Source organism: Chiloscyllium plagiosum, chromosome 12 (genome assembly GCF_004010195.1).
Source record: "Chiloscyllium plagiosum isolate BGI_BamShark_2017 chromosome 12, ASM401019v2, whole genome shotgun sequence".
NCBI classification, from domain to species: domain Eukaryota; kingdom Metazoa; phylum Chordata; class Chondrichthyes; order Orectolobiformes; family Hemiscylliidae; genus Chiloscyllium; species Chiloscyllium plagiosum.
Window position 1 is genome coordinate 65,614,571 of NC_057721.1, and position 19,714 is coordinate 65,634,284.

At 40.9% G+C, this 19,714-nt stretch overlaps 1 protein-coding gene across 2 annotated transcripts in view; it reads left to right on the plus strand.

The window, feature by feature from the left end:
- Window positions 1-1,457: 1,457 nt before the first annotated feature.
- Window positions 1,458-19,714, plus strand: part of LOC122555366 (transmembrane protein 50B) — a 205,593-nt gene continuing 187,336 nt past the window's right edge. Inside the window, exon 1 of one of the 2 annotated variants that reach the window (XM_043701300.1) lies at window positions 1,458-1,572. The gene's annotated coding sequence lies outside the window, so the exon portion shown is untranslated. The remainder of the gene's footprint in view (window positions 1,573-19,714) is intronic. The other variant, XM_043701301.1, reaches the window with a different exon arrangement.

Genomic DNA, 19,714 nt, shown 5'->3' on the forward strand with positions numbered 1-19,714 from the left:
CTTCCCCGGCCACTACAGGAATTGCAAAACCTGCGCCCACACCTCCTCCCTCACCTCCATCCAAGGCCCTAAAGGAGCCTTCCACATCTATCAAAGTTTTACCTCCACTTCCACCAATATCATTTATTGTATCCGTTGCTCCCGATGCGGTCTCCTCTACATTGGTGAGACTGGACGCCTCCGAGCAGAGTGCTTTAGGGAACATCTCCGGGACACCCACACCAATCAACCATACTGCCCTGTGGCCCAACCTTTCAAATCCCCCTCCCACTCTGCTGAGGACATGCAGGTCCTGGGCCTCCTTCACCGCTGCTCCCTCACCACCCAACGCCTGGAGGAAGAACGCCTCATTTTCCGCCTCGGAACACTTCAACCCCAGGGCATCAATGTGGACTTCAACAATTTCCTCATTTCCCCTTCCCCCACCTCACCGCAGTTCCAACTTCCAGCTCAGCACTGTCCCTATGACTTGTCCTACCTGCCTATCTTCTTTTCCACCTATCCACTCCACCCTCCTCCCTGACCTCTGCCAAGAGGCGTCCAGTCTCCCCAATGTAGAGGAGACCACATCGGGAGCAACAGATACAATAAATGACATTGGTGGATGTGTAGGTAAAACTTTGATGGATGTGGAAGGCTCCTTTGGGGCCTTGGATGGAGGTGAGGGAGGATGTCTGGGCACAGGTTTTGCAATTCCTGTAGTGGCAGGGGAGGGTGCCAAGACGGGAGGGTGGTTTGTTGGGGGGGGGGGGGCTGCGCGTGGTTTACAGAGCTGTAGATCGAAGTTGTGTGGCCAGAGACTGCAATAAGTATTGGCTGTTAGGGCCATCCATCACCGTTAAAAGGGGAAAGTGAGGACTGCAGATGCTGGAGACCAGAGTTGAAAAATGTGGTGCTGGCAAAACACAGCAGGCCAGGCAGCATCCGAGGAGCAGGAGAATCGACGTTTCGGGCATAAGCCCTTCTTCAGGAATGAGGCTCCAACCTCCGGATACATTGTATCATCCTCCATCATTTCCGCCACCTCCACACAGACCCCACCACCAGGGATATATTTCCCTCCCCACCCCTAATAGCGTCTCTTGATTCTCCTGCTCCTCGGATGCTGCCTGGCCTGCTGTGTTTTGCCAGCACCACATTTTTCAACTCTCATCACCTAAAAGGGCAGAGGTGCTGTTGTCCCTTGGCTTATAGAGATGTCGATCAAAGCTGAAAGGGGGTAGACCACGCTGAGTATTGGCTGCTCGGGCCATCCATCACCGCTGTAAAGGTAGGTACAATGTTTCCCATTGGTGGACATTGCTGTCGATCAAAGCTTGAAGGGCGGCGACCAAGCCACTGATTGGCTAATAGGGCCATCCATCACCGATGTGGGGGCAGATACAATATTACCTATTGGTGGATAGTGCTGTCGATCAAAAGTGGAAGGGCGGAGGTGATTTAGGCTGTTGGCTGACAGAGCTGTCTATCACGGCTGGGTGGGGCTGCGGTCGGTATGCGGACGCCTGGAGAGAGGACGGGATAAGAGGAACCGGCCTGGGCCAAGGACCGAGCTATCAAGGCCGAGCCCAGGTCAGTTGTTTATTTCTAGTTTAAAAAAAAAATAACGAGAGAGATAGATTGGTGGGTCTGGTGTTTCTCTGACTTTGTCCTTTCCTGTGACCGGGAGATTGTTCTCCTTGTTCCTGTGGTGTACGGGTGGGAGAAGCTGCAGCAACGTCTGAAATAACCATCTGGGTCCTGTCTACCCCATTCTAGAGCAACATTGCTGACCGCAAAGATGCTGTCAATGCCATCTATATTACAATCTCAGCATGGTCATTCGGTATCACCTTGAACCAAGTGGAGGGTAGTGACTACTGTTGGATAATACTTTCCCAGCCCATTTAGCTCTCACCTTTTCTTAACCCTATATTGCGGACTGTGAAAAACTTCACGTTTTTGTGGGTTAGTTGGGGATGGGTAACTTATATCGAGACAAAATATATTCGAAGTAAAGCTTTACTTTTCTGACTAACTTGTTCCAATTCGTTAAAGGAAGTAAAAGCAGGAAGCGCTTCTTGATGGGAGACTTGTTCTTTGAACTAACCTGTTAGGACAGATTATGACACACCTCTGGGACTGGTTAGTTTCAAACTGGGTCAACGGCAGGGATACTCATTGACCCTCAGTGGAAATCAATGGAAAATTCTGCACTTCGATTCATTCCTATGGCAGCAGAAGATAGTTGTAGTTGTTGAAGGCCAGTCACTTCAGCCCCAGGACAGCAGTATAAGATTCCTCAGTCTTATGTCCCACCGTTTTTAGTTGCCTCAGTGTACTACACCCTTCTGTAAGATCAGGAATGGGGATGTTTACAGATGATTGCAAGTGTTTGGTACATTACCATTTGGTAGAAGTGAAGGTGTAATGGTAATGCTGCTGGACTAATTATTTAAAAGCCCATACTCATGCTGTAGGGGTTTTGGTTCAAATCATGGAATCTGGTGCAATTTTAAGTTCACTTAATAAATGTGGGATATGATTTATTTTAAAGCCTGTTCACCATGGAGGTTTATTAATATCATGAGAGGTGTGGACAAGGGTAAATAGACAAGGTCTTTTCCCTGGGTGGGGGAGTCCAGAGCTAGATGGCGTAGGTTTACTGGGAGAAGGGGAAGATTTCAGAGGGGCCTAAGGAGCAACTTTTTCACACAAACGGTGGTGTCTGTATGGAATGAGATGCGAGAGGAAGTGGTGGAGTTTGGTACAATTACAACATTTAAAATAAATCTGGATGGGTATATGAATAGGAAAGGTTTAGAGGGATATGAGCCAAGTTCTGGCAAATGGGACTAGATTAATTTAGGGTATAGGGAATTCCTGAAGAAGGGCTTATGCCCGAAACGTCGATTCTCCTGTTCCCTGGATGCTGTCTGACCTGCTGCGCTTTTCCAGCAACACATTTCCAGCTCTGATCTCCAGCATCTGCAGACCTCACTTTCTCCTCATTGTTTATATGGACTTCAGTAAAGCATTTGAGTAGCTTCTGCATGGTAGACTAATCAGTAAAGTTAGATCACATGGGATATAGGGTGAGCTTTCCAATTGAATACAAAATTGGCTTGACAGTAGGAGATGGAGGGTGGTCATGCAGGGATGTTTTTCAGACTGGAGGCCTATGACCAATGATGTTCAACCAGTGGAATTATAAGTTTTTTGTGGATGACTCCAAAGTTTATGGCATACTGGATAGTGAAGAAGGTTATCTCAGATTACAAAGGGATCTTGATCAACTGGGTCAATGGACTGAGGAGTGGCAGCTGGAGTTTAATTTGTATTTTGATAAAACAAACAAGGGCAGGACTTATCCAATTAATTATAGGACTGTGGGTAATCTTGTAGAACTGAGAGATCTAGGGGTTCAGGTACATAATTCTTTAAAATTTACATCACAGGTAGTCATACTATTAAGAGGGTATTTAGCACACTTGCTTTTATTGCTCAGACGTTTGAGTATAGGAGTTGGGACATCATGTTGAGGTTGTACAAGACATTGGTGAAGCCTCTTCTGGAGTACTGTGTGCAGTTCTGGTTGCCCAGATATGGGAAGGTTATTATTAAATTGAAGAGGGTTCAGAAAAGATGTATCAGGATGTTGTCAGGAATGGAGGGTTTGAGATATAAATATAGGCTGGATAGGCTGGGTTTTTTTTCCACTGAAGCATAGGAGGTTGAGGGGCGAGGTTTATAGAGGTTTATAAAATCATGAAGGGCATAGCTAAGGTGAATAGCAAGGGTCTTTTCCCTAGAGTGGGGAGTTCAAAACAAGGGGACGTATTTTTAAAGTGAGAGGAAAACGTTTTAAACAAGACATGTGGAGAAACCCTTTTACACAGAGGGTGGTTCGTGTGTGAAATGAACTGCTGGAGGCACAATTACAACATTTAAAACAAATTTGGATAAGTACACACATATAGGAAAGGTTTGGAGTGATATGGGCCAAATGTAGGTTAGTGAGACTACTTTAGTTTGGGAACATGGTCAGCATGGACTAGTTGATCCGAAGGGTCTGTTTCCATGCTGTACAGCTGTCTGAGTCTATGACCCTCTGGATGAAAATGTTTTTCCTCAAATCTCTTCTAAGCTACTTATTCCTCACTTTAGACATTTGCCCTCTGGTCTTAGACATGTCTGTCATGGGGAAGAGATTCTCATGATCTACTCTGTCTATGCCTCTCATTATTTTGTACACCTCAATCAGAGACCACTTAGCCTCCTCTGTTCCAAAGACTCAAACCAAGCCTATTCAGTCTCTCCTTATAACTCTTTAAGTCCAGGCAACATCTTGGTGAATCTCATCTGCACCCTCCCCAGTATAATCACACCCTTCTGCACCTGTATGCCTGCTAAGTCATCTAATACCTTCTCTTTATTCAACTTTACCTGTTCTAGAACCTCAATTGGGCAGCTACAATGTCTTTCTCCTTATGAATACAGCTGAAAAGTATTTACTTATGACCTCACCATGTCTACTGGCTCCACACACAGATTGACCCTTTGGTCTCTAATTGTTTCTTGGTAATTCTCTTACTCTTCATATATTTATAAAATGTTTTGGGTTTTCCTTGATCCTATCAGCCAAAGATGTTTCATGCTCTCTCCTTGCTCTCCTAATTTCCTTTCTTAAGTAAACTCCTATTCTTTCTGTTCTCTTGAATGCAATATACTTGGCAGAAAATGGGGATTTACTATGGAAAAGGATATGGAAGATATAGACTGTAGGGAAGTAGATGGTGACATCTTGCAGAATGTCCAGATTACAGAGGAGGAAGTGCTAGATGTCTTGAAACGGGTAAAGGTGGATAAATCCCCAGGACCTGATCAGGTGTACCCTAGAACTCTGTGGGAAGCTAGAGAAGTGATTGCTGGGCCTCTTGCTAAGATATTTGTATCATTAATAGTCACACGTGAAGTGCCAGAAGACTGGAGGTTGGCAAACGTGGTGCCACTGTTTAAGAAGGGTGGTAAGGACAAGTCAGGGAACTATAGACCAGTGAGTCTGACATCAGTGGTGGGAATGTTGTCGGAGGGAATCCTGAGGGACAGGATGTACATGTATTTGGAAAGGCAAGGACTGATTATGGAGAGTCAACATGGCTTTGTGCATGGGAAATCATGTCTCACAAACTTGATTGAGTTTTTTGAGGAAGAGGATTGATGAGGGCAGAGTGGTAGATGTGATCTATATGGACTTCAGTAAGGCGTTCGATAAGGTTCACCATGCGAGTCTGGTTAGCAAGGTTAGATCTCATGGAATAAAGAGAGAACTAGCCACTTGGATACAGAACTGGCTCAAAGGTAGAAGACAGAGGGTGGTGGTGGAGGGTTGTTTTTCAGACTGGAGGCCTGTGGCCAGCAGAGTGCCAGAAGGATCGGTGCTGGGTCAACTACGTTTTGTCATTTACATAAATGATTTGGGTGCGAGCATATGAGGTACAGTTAATAAGTTTGCAGATGACACCAAACTTGGAGGTGTAGTGGAGAGCGAAGAGGGTTACCTCAGATTACAACACGATCTTGACCATATGGGCCAATGGCTGAGAAGTGGCAGATGGAGTTTAATTCAGATAAATGTTCAGAAAAGATTTACAAGGATGTTGCCAGGGTTGGAGGATTTGAGCTATTGGGAGAGGCTGAACAGGCTGGGACTGTTTTCCCTGGAGCGTCGGAGGCTGAGGGGTGACCTTATGCAGGTTTACAAGATTATGAGGGGCATGATTAGGGTAGATAGGCGAAGTCTTTTCCCTGGGGTCGGGGAGTCCAGAACTAGAGGGCATAGATTTAGGGTGAGAGAGGAAAGATATAAAATAGACCTACAGGGAACGTTTTCACACAGAAGGTGGTATGTGTATGGAATGAGCTGCCAGAGGAAGTGGTGGAGGCTGGTACAATTGCAACATTTAAGAGGCATTTGGATGGGTAAATGAATAGGAAAGGTTTGGAGGGATATGGACCGGGTGCTGGCAAGTGAGACTAGATTGGGTTGGGATATCTGGTCAGCATGGACGGGTTGGACCAAAGGGTCTGTTTCCATGCTGCACATCTCTATGACTCTATGATTCTATGGCTTAAGCTTCCTTCTTTTTCATTATCAAACTCTTGATAGGGCAGCATAGTAGCTAAGTGATTAGCACTGCTGCCTCACAGCACCAGGGTCCCAGGTTCGATTCCAGCCTTGGGCAACTGTCTGTGTGGAGTTTGCACATTCTCCCCATGTTTGCATGGGTTTCCTCCGGGTGCTCCGGTTTCCTTCCATAATCCAAAGATGTGCAGGTCAGATGAATTGGCTATGCTAAATTGTCCATAGTGCTAGGTGCATTAGTCAGATGGGGGTGAGTTACTCTTCGGAGGGTCGGTTGGACTTGTTGGGCCGAAGGGCCTATTTCCACACTGTAGGGAATCTAATAGTCTTTGTCATTCAGGCTTCCCAGAACTTACTGCTCTTGCCATTTAGAGGAACAAGCTTGTCCCGAATTCTCACATCCTAATGAAGGGCTTATGCCTGAAACTTCAACTCTCCTGCTCCTCGGATGCTGCCTGACCTGCTGTGCCTTTCCAGTGCCACACGTTTTGACTCAGATATGCAATCTTGTTTGCCTGAAGATTCACAAAAACCAAATGGCTTCATTTCGTGTGTTAATATCTATGAAAGCAAGAGAATTGGCAGGAGATAAAGCCAGGACTTACAGCAGAACTATACAATATGCAAGATGCAACACAACATATAAGAGAGAGAAGTGATAGTGGGTAAAGTCAGGCCCAGGCCCTATGGTGGGGGGGGGAGCGGTGTGGGGTAGTGGTAGAAAAGTCATACATTAGAGCAGAATCACACAATGAGTCAGGAGCCGAAGTCGAAACATCAAGGAATGCCATTAAAGGTTGTAGGTGGTTTATTGATTTATAAGCAATACTGCATTTCTTTATTTACTCTTTAAGCTGGAAAGATGTGTTAAACTAAGTTAAGAATTACATTCTTACTATTATTAAATTAATAATCTGATAATGTATTTAAATTTTTTGTTTACTGCATTGATAAATAGTGGTAATATTGCCAATACTAACAAGTGGGAAATTTCTATTGATTGGAACACGTAACCTGTTCTGTCGTGCACTTCAAGAGGCTTCTTATGTCCTTAGAAACCATATATATCTGACGTGTCACCAGCTAGAGGAACCTGAACTCTCAGGGGAACTCGTTAACCGGAGGTGCACATGCTGGGGTTGTGGGTTCAAATTCCATCACAGCAGTGGGCAGAATTTAAACTTAGCTAATAAGTTCTGAAAGTGAAAGCTAATCTTAGCAAAGGTGCCATGAAACTGCCTTCAATTGTTATTGAAACCCACCTGGTTCCCCATGCTCTTTAAGAAAGCAAATCAGCCTTCCTTGCCTAGTATGGTCTACATGTGACTCCAGGTCCACTGCAACGTGCTTGCCTCTTAACTACTGTCTGAAATGGCTTGGCAAGCCAACAGTTCAAGTGCAATTAGAGATGGGCGATAAATGCTGGGAATGCCAGTAACTCACTCATAGAATAAAGAAGGAAACGGAACTTCCTTCCAGAAAAGACCAGAAGGCTTACCTCAAACCAAATAATAGCCATTAATTGGCTGCAGCAGACCTTCACCTCCCATCTGAGAATTGACAAAATTATTGGCTCATCCATAACTTTTATCTGGGGACCCTATCAAATGCAAGATGAATTCACCTTCCTTGTACCAGCATCAAGGACATCACTGAATAGCTACTGTGACCTTTGATGGGTGGAGGGGCTGAGGATGAATAGCCAGCCCAGAAGAAACAAAATGGTTGATGAGACACACTAGTCCAAAGCAACTTGTAATACTTCAACATAGTAGTTCAGTATAACCAGTCCATTGATCGCTGAGTATTATTGAATTTTCCCTCTGCGTGAGGTCCTAGTCCATGTTGATGGTAACCATAAGAAGAGGGATGTGATTCTACAGGCAGACTTTTAGGAAGCGGGGAAGAAAATGAGCAAACAAGACCTTAAAAGTAGTGATCACTGGATAGTGCAGGAAGGCTGTTGGGACTAGTTCTGGGGAAGGTGGACACTGCATAAGCTAGTACCTCAACAGTGTCAGAACTAATGTCTGCATCTCCTGATTTATTTTTAATACATTTTAATTTGGTGTTAGAAGCTCAAACTCCTATGAATCACTTTGCACTAAATAATGCATTCCTCCAAGTATCTTAGAAAGCAGAGGCCGAAAGCTTTAGCTAAAATCTCATTTTTGGCTTATAATTTCCCCATGTAAATACAGATCAACTAATCATTTATGTCCTTGTGTTCTCCAAAAGTTCCATCTAGTTTTTCCATACCTGTGGCTAATAAAACACTGAGACTGCCTGAAAGCAAATACCTGGGGTCGATGAAAAGACAAGTAAAGACAATTTCTGCAAACAAAAGCAAACATTTGTAACTCATAGTCATAAAATTTATTACATAGCATACAATTGCACCATTCCAAAGGCAACAATGCAAATACATTGGTGTAGTAAAATAGTCAATTGGATTATCACATTTTCAAAGCACACCTGAGAATATTAACTGTAGTTCAGATTGAAGGAAAGGATGGGAAAACTAATCTCCTTTACTAAAGATTATTCATATGAAAATATAATAATTGGAAATGTTGTAAATTATTAAGTTAGATCATATTGACATTTGAATATAATTGCCTGGTTTCAGATTTATATCCAGTCTCCACTGAGTTAACTCAATTTAACAAAGGAAATGTAACTGTACTGCAGTTGGTCTTGGAAACTTTGAGTTAGGGCAGGCAAGATCAGCCAATGTTGATCCAGTTCACAACAAAACAATCACCTCTTGAGATATTCATGTGCAGGTCCAAAGCAAATGATCAGGCTTCATGCTGATATTTTCCACAGTCAGATATGCTAGCAATGTTTACCTTCAAGGTTCATATGTAATGAACTTGGCTACCTGCATAGTTTGGCCAGATTCTGGATTACTATGATCTGTTCAGGATACTCTTTAAGCCAGCTCAGGGACAGTACTCAATGTAACAGATAAAGAAGCCCAAATATCCAATAAACAAATTGACAGACTCATCCTGCAATTTGGCAGTTTATTTTGGAGGAGGAACAGAGTATTCTGTCACCTCCTCACAACATTTAAACCGAGGACATTTAGGTGGTGTGAGGTGAACAAAGCAAATGGCATGTTGTCCCTCATAGCAACCTGATTAGAAAACAGGAAAGTCTTGCTCCAATTGTACATTTTAGAAGAATGTGAGTGGATCTCATCAAAACCTATAAAATTCTAACAGGACTAGACAGGGTAAATGCAGGAAGGATGTACTTGATGACCATGAAGTCCAGAATCTGGGTTCATAGTCAAGGATGCTGGGTAAGCCATTTTGGACTGAGATGAGGAGAAATTTCTTCACCTAGAGTGGTAAACCTGTGGGCTTTTCCACCACAGAAAATGGTAGAAGTCAAAACATCAAATGTTTTCAAAAAAGAGGTAGTTACAGTTCTTGGGGCTAAAGGAATTAAAGGGTGTGGGAAGAAAGTGAGAATGGGGTACTACGTTGAATGATCAGCCATGATCATATTGAATGGCAGAGCATGCTAAAAGGGCTGAATGGCCTACTCCTTTTATTTTCTATGTTTGTATGTTTCTAGGAAACAACTTATGTATTTGATATGTCAAAACCAATTGTCTTTTTCACTTATTTATTCTTTCATGTACTTATTTAAAATAGATTTTTTGGGAAGTTTCTTCTATTGTCTTTAGGACTTTAATTTTATTGAGAATTCAGAATTATATTTCAACATTTATTTTACATTTTTGTAGAGTCACTGAGCTGACCCTTTAAGTCCATCATGAGAGGCAAGGTGGGAAGGAAACAAGCCAAGAAGAAAGACAGTCCTTCATCTAGAAAACACAATAATTAATAAAACTTCACTAATTATTCCAGACTTCAGAAATTTAACTGGTTGGTTGCAACCCAAATCCAATGATTGCCATGAATCACAATCGCAAATATATGAAGGCTTTATGAAGATGAGCAAGCCTGTTTATCTGATTCCAGAGAGATATTTGTCACATTCCTTCTTGGGCACAGACAGTATCGAAAGGACTAGTAGTAAGAGATTTTGTCCAATTGGTGGGTCCATGTTAAATATGAACAAGGCTCTGATAAAATCAAATTCGAGCTCTTCTGGTCAGCTGGAAAATTTGATTGATGAATTTACCTGAAAACTCTCATTTTTCATCATTTCAACACAATTGTTGACCATTTTAAAATAAATGGGATAGCTATTGTTAAAATAAGTGTACAAATTTAAACCATCCTAATAAACAACATATCATGGAAGAAATTAAACCCTTAAATAAATCCGATCATTTATTTCAAAGCTGTATTAAATCCCTGTTCATATAACTGTCTTACTTCCAGTAAAAACAACTGTGTCCACCAGAGTAAAATAAAACCCCAGGAAAACATTCCTACATCAGAGTGTCTAAATATTTTTACTATGGTATAATTTTACCATGATCGAAAGTAGCTAAGTAGACTGTGCTCTTTACTCATTTCCTTTGTACAATGTGAATTCAGACGTATTAACCACTTTAGTGAGGCTCCAGGGTAATGGAGCTTCTGTACTCCTAGAAACTTAGGAAAATAACTGCTTTGTGGGCACAGCTAAAAGCAATGGAGTTTGGGGCTAACTGTTCGACAAGTATTGTGTAACACAACTGAGTTTGACTTACAAAATTTCTAAATTATATCTATCATTATTAATGTTATTATCAAGGAACAGGAACTCAGTGTGTATTGTAAGAATTCTTTATCAAGGAATGTTACAAGGAATACACTGTTTGTTACAGTTACAGAGGAAGTACAGCACCTTACCCTCATGTACCCATTGCTGGACAATACCAAATCACAGTTGCTTTTTAAGATAATGTTTACAGGAAGCAGTGATGGTTACAAATTCTAGTGAATTGTACAGCAGTGTGAATGAGTGACTCCAGAGGACATGAGAAGCTGGAGAATAAAGAAACAAATTGTTCAGATTGAAAAACTTGTTGTAAAGATTGAGCAATGGGGGTGGTGGAGGGAGGGAGGGTGGTGGTTCAGCATGGAAGGTAGTGAGTGGAAACGATGGATAGCTTCCAACTAATATCTTGTTCTGTATGCCTTTCTTTACTCAGCATATAGTCCACAATCATTTGTGACCTGTCTATAGTCCTGTATTGTCATTAGCCCCCAACTTATCAGGAAATACCTGGGAACATTTAAATATTCATCGGTATGGGCTTCATCAATTTCTGACTAAACACAGCAGAAACCCCAGCAGAAAAGAATCAAGCTAAACAGGCAAAAACTATAATTAGCAGGATGTGAATAGTGATGTTGTTATTCCCAGAGTCCAGGTGAAGTTCCCAAATTTGTTATGAATCCAGGCAGAATACCCCAAATCATTAATTCCCAGGTGAGGAAGCACAAACTGGCTCATTGTCTTCATTCACCCACCCTCTTGTAATAAGGTTAGTTTAAAAATTGATCTTTTCATTTGTGGATATTTTTTACCCCAATTCAAATGAACTTTTATGTTTGAAATTGTACGCAAAAAGAGTATGGTGCAGCATTGCAACAATTGCAGTGGAGATTACTGGTAACATTGATGTTGGTAGTTACAATCAGTTTCATGGTCCTTAGTTTTGCAGATTATTTCAGGTTTTGGTGTTATGACTCCTTTCAACTTTGATTGAATTCCGTCATTCAGTGTGATAGAGAGTCATTTTGTTGACCTGTTACTGTTTGTCTAATTGCTTTACTACACTCTGTGAGAGAAAGTCTTTACCTGCAACAAAGGAGGCACTAAGAGGAAGTTCTTTGACTGTGAATTCACAGCATGCTAATACATGAACCCCCTGTTTTTACTCACAAGAATATTCAAGACCACTAGCATACTCCACCCCAAAGTCAAAACTAGCTTTTTAATTCCTGTCCTTGTGTATTCTTCAAAGGGAAAAGATAAAATATTGGATTTTGGGACATAATCCACAGAGCGTGGCTTGCTATTGAGCAGGAGGTCTTTAGCCCATCATTATCTATATAGTAACAAGCAATCACAGTCCAGCCTGTTTTGATCCATCCCTTCCCACTTTGAAGAGCTATTGTTTGTATTTCCCTTCATATCCATAGGTCTGACAATCTGTAGGCCTTTTTCTCCAGAGAGCCACTTAATTTACATCCATAGCCATTTCTGGCTGCATCAGCTTTCTATTCAAAAACAAATTTTGGAATCACAAGTTAAAAATGTCCAGCACATTTCAAAGTTTTGATGCATGGACATGATGATGTTCTTTTAGAACTAAAGTTGGTTCCTCAGATATTAATCATAATTAAGAATAGTACAGATAATGCGATAGGAAGAAATCTATCAAAATTGCCAAACACATTTTAAGCAGACTAGATGGAAGTCTGAAATTACATAAAGTATTTGTGGAGTAAATAACTGGGTAAAACTTAAGCATCTGGATTTTAGTGTAGACAAATGTGAGGTGAAAATTAAAATAAGGTTAGAACCATGTACTTTCTAAGTGATGAAAACTATAAATAGTAATCATAAGAGACTGGAGTCATAGGTACATAGATCATTACATTGATTGTCAGAAACAAGTTCAAAAACAAAAGGAAAAAGTAAGCCTTTATATGTGGACAGCTAGAATCCAAGGAGATAGAATCCATAATTCATATATACAAGCCTAGTTAGTTCACATCTGGATGGCAGTGTTCTAGGTGTGGTCCAACATGTGTCTTGTATAGTTTTAACAAGACTTTCCTATTATTGTACTTCATCTGAAATAGAAGCCCCTAATCTGTTTGCCTTCGCTATTACTTGCCAAACTTCCCTCATGCAGGAAATTGGGAAAACATAGCATATTTTTAGCATTACAGACTTAATGGGCTGAAGGGTCTTTTCCATACTGTATGATTCTATGACTGTGGGCTCTTCTGGTAATCATGCCATAGAAAGGATATACTGGCTTTAAGGGAGAACAGAATGATACTTGCACTCCCATAATAAAATTGAGGACAAATTACACAAGCCAAGTTAAAAACAAATAGTGCTGGAACTAATCAGGCACCAGTTAGTTTAATTAATAAGATGCACTCAAGCACTGGTTAATCTTATTAATAAGACATTTATTTTAGAATGTAGACTACTGACAGAACTTTTTTCAAATCCTACAGTCAGTTCTGCTATAATGCGGTAGTCCTGTTCTCGTGCAATCCCAAGTTATAGGAAAATCAGGTAATAGCAGCACTATTTAAACAAATGGGGCCGGAATCATGTTATAACCAATACAAGTTTTAAAAGTTTGCGCTATAGAAACATTGACCCAATTTGTCAATCACGTTATAGCCGATTTGCATTAACGAAACACACATTATAGCAGAACAACCTGGCTCAGCAAACATTTACATCTTGAATTGGGACACACTTGCTGCATGTTGAGTCAAAAAAAAAATTTTGTCTTTCTGGCAATACATAATGATCAAAGAACCGTTTTACCTTTGTAAGAATGTTTTACCTTTTCAGTACAGTGAATTGAAACCCTCATGACAGAAATATTTCCAGTATTAAAATTGTCTAATGGTAAACTACTGGTAAGCTATATCTGTATAAATTAGCTAACATTTCAATTATATTTACAGCAGAAATGTGTGTTTCTAATTTGTAAATCAGGACAAAGTGTTGCTGTATTAACTATACACTCAGCTGAAAATGTGTTGCTGGAAAAGCGCAGCAGGTCAGGCAGCATCCAGGGAACAGGAGAATCGACGTTTCGGGCATAAGCCCTTCTTCAGGAATTCCTGAATAAGGGCTTATGCCCGAAACGTCGATTCTCCTGTTCCCTGGATGCTGCCTGACCTGCTGCGCTTTTTCAGCAACACATTTTCAGCTCTGATCTCCAGCATCTGCAGACCTCACTTTCTCCTAACTATACATTCAGGCTCATTACTAAAATAAACCATCTTTAAAGAAGTACCAAAGAGAAAAACAAATGAAAATGCTAAAAAATGAAAAAGTACTGCTCAAATTTTGCAGTGGGCCTTCGGATCTGCTGAACATACCACACACTGAAGAGAAGGTTATGGAGTCCTGTTGCATTCTTTATCCAGGCTGATTCAGATACATCTAAGAAAGAAAATCAAGGGCAACAATTCTACTCAGTGGTTAAAATATGGAACATTGTACCACACAATATGGTTGAGGCAAAGCACAGTTACACTTAGCGGAAAGTTAATTAAGTACTGATAGAGAAAAGAAAAGAAGTATATGTTGGGAGGAATAATAAAATTTAGATTTAGATTTTTTTATTGTCATGTGTACTCAAGTGCAGGAGTACATTGAAAAGTGTGCAATATCGCCACACACGACGCCATCTTAGGTACAAAGAAACCGAGGTACAAAATCTTAGATACAACATAGTAAAAGAGTGAAACAAAGTTAAAAGTTAAAGTTTACAGACCATCATTGCGTAAGTAGAAAACTAAAGAAATAAAGTTAAAATTTCAACAGTCTTTCTTGAGTGCTTAGCCATGCTGAGGCCCCTGATTTCCTTCACTTAGCTTGCTCTTCAAGAGACCTCGGCTACCTGGTCTCACCGCTGCCACCGCAGATACAAAGGGACCTCCCTTACCACTCACTCTTCCTGCATTGGGCTTGACTCTAAACAACGATGTTCCGGACTCGACAAAGCCACTATGTCATCGCAGAAGCTGCTGCCTCCAACTTCCTCCTGCTCCCTCCAGAAGAGGCTAAGGTGGGACTTGCTTGCAATCTTCGATTGCCAGGTACCGAGAACATGCCTGGACAGGATCTGTCACTGATGCCCCGCTGAAGCAAAAGACATAGAAGATGAATGGAAAAAAATAAAAAGAAAAAGTAATAGTAAAAAAAAAGAAAAAAAGAAAGAAAAGCAGATGAATGTGAACGAGCTCAGGAGCTCGAATGCAATGCTCCCACACTGCCATCATCTTAACAAACCAGATAGGCAGAATGATCTGTTTCTGTGCTGTAAACGCTAGATAATTCTATGTAACAGGGTTACGGGGACAACCAGTAAGTATTCATTGCTAAAGACAATGCTGTCCAAACCTTGTGATTGGATTGTTTATGTAGGTAGAAGTGGGTACTGCAAATGCTGGAGATTAAAATCAAGATTAGAGTGGTGCTGGAAAAGCACAGCAGGTCAGGCAGCATCTGAGGGGCAGGAAAATTGACATTTCAGGCAAAAGCCCTTCATCAGTGTATAAGCCCTATAAGTGTACATCTGGCAGTCCAAAATAGAAAACTGAGCTGAACTATAGGAGGTGCATTCAATTTTCTACTATGTTTCTAGTGTAACTGATATTCTACTGAAGTTTACCACTATTGTTGTCATATCAACATTACAAAAATGTTCCAGCAAGGAAAAATGATAAGCTACTTCTCATGACAGATGCTCTTATGTGATATCCGATAGGTAGCGATACACGCGATATACAAGTGAATTTTTAAAAGTTCCAAATCCCTCAAAAACTAAGTCTGTCTTTGATCAATGCATTTTTCACCTTTACCTTCAATGCCCAAGTAAACAAACTGCACTACATAATTATTTTTAAAAATATATTTGGACTATCATAAAATACAAACATTGGAATACTTAAGGACTGCACTGCCTTAAAACAAATGTAGATTAAATAAAGTTGTTGTTAATTGGGTCAGATTGTGATATATTGCATGCATCACAATTCATGATAACCGTGACCATTACAAGTCACCATCAGCTCTGAAGAACAGAGTGATAATATCATAGGTCTGAATGATAACTGGGATCAAAATTCCACATCACCATTGTTTGAGCCCTTTTTCCATGTTACTGTAGTATCTGCATTCCTAACCTCAATCCTCATTCCTGAAGAAGGGCTAATGCCCGAAACGTCGATTCTCCTGTTCCCTAGATGCTGCCTGACCTGCTGCGCTTTTCCAGCAACACATTTCCATCTCTGATCTCCAGCATCTGCAGACCTCACTTTCTCCTCAATCTTAAGAAGTCTCATCTGTCTATATATTGAGGTGACCCTGAATGATGCTGTGCTAAAATAATTAAAATGAGGTGTGAGGTAAGTTTTTTACACAGTGGGTGGTTGGGACCTGGAATATGCTGCCAGGGAAGCAGAAATAACAACAAAGTTTAAGAGGCCTTTAGACATGAACAGAGGATAGAGGGATAGGGACCAGGCAGATGAGATTCATTTAGAACAACATCATGTTGGTACAGACATGGTGGGCCAAAGGGCCTGTACTATGTTCTATATTCTATGTTCTATATGGAATTCACTTGCACTGATGAATGGATGGGCTAATTCAAGGATGCTAAGTGATGAGGGCATAGTTACATCAGCAATGAAAAGATGATTGACTCCAAAATAGCTTTGTCCATGTTTTGGACAAACATGCATCAAGAACTATTTTCTTATGCAGCTAAAACTGGACTATTTTAGCTTTTTTTAACCAGAGAGCAGATGGAATGGAAAATGGTTATGGAAGACAATAATTGCCAATTGTTTCCACTATACCAGTTTCAGACAAGTGCAAGCCAGGAAGAACAACGAGGGCAGGGTGAGACCAAAGATAATGTCCTTGCCAGCAGGATACTGGCATGGAAAATCCAAGGGAAACAACATGGAAACGAATACAGAAAAGGATAATGCTGTACACTGCACATTGGAGTTGACAGATAAGGCAATTGTTGATGCAATGCATTCTTCAATCAAGGCTGCCAATGACCCTGAAGAGGCTGAGGAATACCTGCCCACTAACCTACCTGTTTCTCTACCCATAGCCACAAATGATTTTGCACTATAGCGCAAAAAATGCCAAAAATATAGTTAATTGGCAACACTGCAGAGTGTATCGCAGTAGTCTGATGTCAGCAGGCTAAGTGGAAAAAGATTTTTGAGATTTTCCTGAGCTGACTCTCAACAGTTTTCAGTACTGTTTATAAGGTCAGTCTGTTGTAAAGTGTGAACAAATTGAAAACAGACGTTTTTCACACATCTACTATTTTAATGTGTTTTCATTTGGCATTTAAACTAGTGTTTTCGACATTGACCACATTTGTAGGCAAATCAGGTTACATAGAGATGCATCCATGAGGGAATGGGGCCTCCTCAGCTATCACGAAGGTGTACATAAAGTGAATTTGTGGGCGGATCCCTTAGGATTTACTGCATAATTCTTTCCTTCACAGACAAGCAGATGGAGCAAACATTTTATGTTTGCCCATGATGAAAGTTGCCATTCAGTACAAAACTTCAAAACCATTGGCAACACATCCTTGATCTGAGCCTGCATTTGGAATAGGAGATTTCCTAAATTATAACAGTGACTACAGTTCAAAAATACTTCCATTATAAAGTACTTTGGGACATTTGGTGGACATAAAATGTGCTATATAAATGTCTATTTCTTTTCATGGAAGAGTATTTCAATGCTGAGATGTGCTGCAGTTGAAATGGGATCTCATTGCCTCAACTACAGGCAACCTAACCCAATGCATTGTATTAGGATAAGGGCATTGTTTTCTAAACTAGCATTTATTGTGCATCATTAATTGCACAGGACAAGGTGGTGATGGTGAGACCCTCTTGAACTGCTGTAATCCTTCGATTATAGGACCACCGTTAACGCTGTCAGGAAAACAATTCCAGGATTTTGACTCAATGACAGTGAAGTACTGCAATATAGCTCTGTGTCAAAATGGTATGTGGCTTGGAGGGCAACTTGCAGACATTTGCTGGGAATGTCAGTATCCTAGCAATCGGCATGAATCAAACTATAGCAGTCTGTGACATCTGTATATGAGTCAGGATACCAAACAAAAGGATGGGTACTGGGCAACAAGGGTTATCTCACAATATAGCTCATGATCTCAGAGCACAACCCAAACACATGGGCAGTGTGCATATAACAAAAACTTTCATGTCACAATGAAAAGCCATACAGCATCCACAGGGACACTTAAATAATTCTTTGACTCCCAGGACCATTCTAGAGAAGCCTTATAGCACGAAACAGGCACACAACCTTACTTTCATGAGTACAGGGACACACAACTAATAATGAGAAGGAGGAGGAAGAGAGAGGAATACGCAACTAACATTTGCCTTTTCTGGTCAGATTTCCTTTAATCAGCTCATCTAATTTTGATAACCAAAATATTAACATTCTGGAGTTTACCATTAATCAAAAATGGAACTGGAACAGCCATATTGTGGATACAAAATATAAGAAACTTGACAGTCTCCAAGACAAAACAGCCAACTTGATCAACAGCACCCCCTTCAATATTCACTCCCTTCATCAAAAGTACCATGCACAGGATACACTGCAGCAACTCACTAATAATTCAAGTACCTTTCAAATCTACAACCTCCACTACTTAGAGGACATGTGCATGAATACATGTATTCCCAAGACACACAATACCTTGATTTGGAAGTGCTCACTGTCATTAGATCAAAACCCTGGAACTCCTTTCCTAAGTGCACTGTTGATATAATGGTACTCGATTCAGAAGTCTTTTCACTTCCACTTCCTCAAGGGAAAATCTGGATGGACAGAAAATATTGATCTTGCAGGAACAACAACTTCCCATGAAAAATAATTTGTTAATATTTCCCATTCACAAACAGGCCCATACCTTACCATTCCACCATCACTAAACATCATAGCATCAACTTGGCATCAATGATAAACTAAAAGCCACCACAAAATAAATATTCCAAACAAAATCTGAAATATCAAAGCATGCTACATTGAATATAAATATCAACTAATCATCTTTGCCCATTCCTTTGGATTTTATCCCAGTGCTTGTACAGAGTGCAGTTCCAGTTAATGCAGCCAGTTTGGCAGAAAGCTGCTGACTTAGTTTTCCTTTATTCTTTCATGCAATGCATGCCTCACTGGCAAAGTCAGATAAGGTCGAAGATTTCCTTCCATAAATAGCATTTGTGAACTCAATATGTTTTTACCACAACCAATTCATGGTCTCCAATACTGAAACCAGCTTTTAATTCCAAATTTTATACATTAAATTCAGATTCCACCAGCTCCCATGATGGAATTTGACCTCATATTGCAAGAGGATTCATCTGGGCCTCTGGATTACTTTGGATGACTGGTGGGAGGTTTGCTAGTGCTCTTGGGGGGGGTTTAAACTAACTCTGCAGGGGCATGGGAACCTAGACTGTAGCTTTAGGGTGCAGGACCTGGAGTGTAGGGAGGTTAGGAACATGGCATCAATCTCAAAGGAGGGTGCCTGTAAACAGGAAAGTGGCTTGAAGTATGTATACTTCAATGCAAGAAGTATACGAAATAAGGTAGGTGAACTTGCAGCGTGGGTTGTACTGGATAGTACCTGGGACTTCGATGTTTTGGCTATTACAGAGACATGGGTAGAACAGGGACAGGATTGGCTGTTGCAGGTTCCAGGGTTTAAATGTTTTCGTAGGGTCAGAGGTGGGGGTAAAAGAGGGGGAGGTATGGCATTGCTTGTCAAAGATCGTATTACAGCAGTGGAAAGGACGATGGATGAAGACTCACCATCTGAGGTAG